Below are 3702 nucleotides of genomic sequence, written 5' to 3'. Positions count from 1 at the left end.
AGAGAAGAGTAGTGTAGCTGGGTTCCTCTGTTAACCCAGTGTAGCTGGGTCACTCTGTTAACAAACGTTATGGGTTCATAATGTGAAAGAGGAGGGGTCATGAAGTCTACATCTTTCAATGGAAAAAGGGAAGGACATAGCAGGAAATTGGATTCAGTTATACTAAGATCGGGCCAACTAGTGATGAAAAGCAGCATCTGCAGGTGCTGAGGTAGACTCTTAGAAAAGAGGAGCGTGGGGGTGAAGAACAAGAGGGAGGAGGACAATGAAGGTGATAGCAAGGTGTCCTGCCAAATGAGAAACTACCTGTATCAATGCCACAGAATGCTGCGCCTATCAAACCTTACTCCTTGCATGTCCTCGCTGAGAATGGTCCAAACATTTGAGGAGGTCACCATGGTTAGGTCAGGAGACAGAGCATTTAACACAATGGCAGGAATACTCAAGTGACTGTGGTCTACCCAAGGGATATGCATTCTGCAGGACGTTTGGAGAGCTTCCTGAGTGAGAGCAACCTTCCAACAGTACAAACATGGCAAGGCTGCAGAGTCTGTATCTGACATATTCCTTTATCAGGTAGAACATGGACACCCAAATATTGCACAAGATGACATTAATGCATGAAAGCCTGTGTGGAGAGCTTCCTGGATTTGGTGTGGATGAATTAAGATAGACTGCGGACTGGTATCTCGGCAAGGGGGTCTGGAACAATGGGGAAAGTTTGAAAGGCTACAGCAGTGACGTTACAGCATGGTAGCTTCTGTTAGAGGATGTGACGCTACAAGTCCCTCACTGGGGAGAGAGAAGATGATGGAGTCCAATGAGACATGGATTTTCATCACTATCCTCAGTCCTTTCATAGAATTCTTGATCACTAAGGAACCAGCTGGTATTACTCTATGCTTCCTTACATCACGTATTACTGACTGTTTAATGTTACAATCTGCAACATGCATTCTACACATAGCAGTGCTTTGGCCCTGCATTGACTCAGATTAATGCTGAACATGGGTCTCCATGGGATTAGTAGAATCATAGAGTCATAGCGATGTATAACACAGAAACAGGACCCTTCGGTCCAACTCGTCCATGCCAACTAGATATCAGAACCTAATCTAGACCCATTTGTCAGGTATAAATATTTTGCATCAGTGTTGACTGTGGAGAAGGACATTGAAGATATAGAAAGTGGAGAAACAGATCATGACATCTTGAAAAATGTCCATATTATAGAGGAGGTGGTACTGGATGTCTTGAAATGCATAAAAGTGGATAAATCCCCAGGACCTGATCAGGTGTACCCTAGAACTCTGTGGGAATCTAGGGAAGTGATTGATGGGCCTCTTGCTGAGATATTTGTAACATTGATAGTCCTTGGTGAGGTGCCAGAAGACTGGAGGTTAGCTAACGTAGTGCCACTATTTAAGAAAAGTGGTAAGGAAAAGCGAGGGAACTATGGACCGATGAGCCTGAAATTGAAGATGGGCAAGTTGTTGGAGGGAATCCTGAAGGACAGGATTTACATGTATTTGGAAAGGCAAGGACTTACTAGGGATAGTCAGCATGGCTTTGTGCATAGGAAATCATGTCTCATGAACTCGATTAAGTTTTTTGAAGAAGTAACCAAAAGGATTGATGAGGGCAGAGTGGTAGATGTGATCTTCGTAGGCTTCAGTAAGACATTCGACAAGGTTCCTCATGGGAGACGGACCACTCAGTGGAGGTGCTCATGCAGTCAAGGCATTGAGATATTTTGGATTACAACAGATAAATGGACTGTCATCTCATGACAGCACAGTGCCTCAGATAATTCCAACAATGCAGACACACATCTCTCTTTGGTTCTGCAGGCATAGCCATCTGTTTCATGATTCTTGAGGCTCTGCATCTCTGTTGTATCAAGCTATGCCATATATCGAGATGGCCATGGAAGCAGGTGAATGCTGAGGCAGGCTTGTTTGAATAATATCCACCTTGATTCTCTGAGATTTTGGCAAGTTGTGTACCTCCATGCACTCTCCTTTCTCCTTCCTAACTCTAATGTCTCTCCCTTCCCTAATCACTCCATTGCCCTCTTCAAGTCCCCTCATTCTCCCAATCCTTCCATGCCCAATCTACATCCTTGCCCATTCAATCAGCATGTAATATGTAAGAAACCAACAAGCCATATAATAACTTTGCCAAGTATTTGAAACACCTATGAAAAATAAGTAAGAAATTTCCCTTGAAAATCTGTTGCTCCTACAAGCTGAGAAAAGTATTGATTCAAGCTATTCATAGTATCAATAGCAAAAGCTTTATCCATTTCACAATTCAAAACTGTCTAAATAAATAAAGAACATTGACAACCATGCTTACTATAAACTCAAAAGATTTTAAACAATGAAAGCTAATCCTCCCTTGAGTAGTCTAAATGGCCCCCAACTGATGCGATTTCATTAGTGAGTCTCGGAGCTCAGCCAATCATTCAGAAAGTGGTCATCTAGTGAAACCAATGACAGACCAATTATCTCTATTGATAACTCCTGGATGGAGGTATTAGGGAACATGAAGGTGAATGGGCAGCATGAGCATGCATCAAGGTATGGGGGCATAAAGGATATGAGGAGGAATGGGGAAGATCTTTTAAGTTCATGTGTCAAAAGGTTCCTAATCAAAAGTATAGTTCATGATGCTTTGAAGAAGCCATGAACATGAGTTCTGGCAAAGCTGGCCTGACTCCAAGAAAATTGTGGGCATTAGAAGAAGCCTATCTTGTAATGGAGAAGGATAGGTTTATAGTCCCGGATGCGAGGTCACAACCCACACCGATATCCAGCACCAGTGAAAATACTGGAAGTGAAATTGGGGCAGGAGATTTGGAACTGAGACATATTCACCATTTTAATGGTCTCTAAACTTGGCTCAGATCCCCAAAATCTGAGCCAATATCTATAAAGTTGCCAAATCTAATTGGATGTATTCTTGGAGACTTTATCACAGAATCACCTGCCCAGACTCCCATCCTCCCCACTGATCATCCAACATATCCATCCTTACCATTCGTCCATCTTTATCATCTTATGTAAGCCCTCAGGGTACAGAATGAGTTTCTTCCACTCCAGTTCAATGGGTTCTATGCTGGGTTGCTAGGTCCAATGCATTACATACAGACTCCTATGCAATGGGTGGTGTTTGGAGATTCAGATAGACAAGTTGTTAGGAGGTTTGTGTTCTATCTCTGACTCCATGCTTCTAATGAGGTCTCTCAAAGTGTTTTGTGCCTTCTGGAATGAATCTTCTCCATTTTGTTCAGTTACAAGCCAAAGACTCCCACAAATTCTTCCTCAATTGAGACTGGCGTGAAACAAGACTGGATCAATGCAACAATCCACTTCTCCATCTTCCTCACTGTAATACTGGATCTCACTTCCAGTAAATTACCCACATGCATGCAGATAATTCATAGAATAAATGAAAAACTGTTCAATCAATTCCACTTGCAATCCAAAACTAAAATTTCTAACTTCAGGCATTTAGCTCCAGTATGCAGATGACTCTTGCATGTGCCCTCACTCAGAAACTAACCTCCAAATCATTGTCTGTTCCTTATTCAAAATTAAATGAGAAATGAATCTTTCACTGAACAATTGGAGAGCTAAGGTTCTCTTATCAACCAGTTCCCACAACACAACACCTCCCTTCACCACCCCCCCCCCCCCC

General features: G+C 42.5%; 1 protein-coding gene across 1 annotated transcript in view; it reads right to left on the bottom strand.

Moving 5' to 3' along the window:
* Positions 1-3702, bottom strand: part of LOC122559430 (IQ motif and SEC7 domain-containing protein 3-like) — a 386113-nt gene that overhangs the window by 81777 nt on the left and 300634 nt on the right. The window lies entirely within an intron of this gene.

Source organism: Chiloscyllium plagiosum, chromosome 19 (genome assembly GCF_004010195.1).
Source record: "Chiloscyllium plagiosum isolate BGI_BamShark_2017 chromosome 19, ASM401019v2, whole genome shotgun sequence".
NCBI lineage: Eukaryota > Metazoa > Chordata > Chondrichthyes > Orectolobiformes > Hemiscylliidae > Chiloscyllium > Chiloscyllium plagiosum.
Note: the sequence above shows the minus strand (reverse complement) of the source record. Positions and strands in the feature narration are given on the sequence as shown.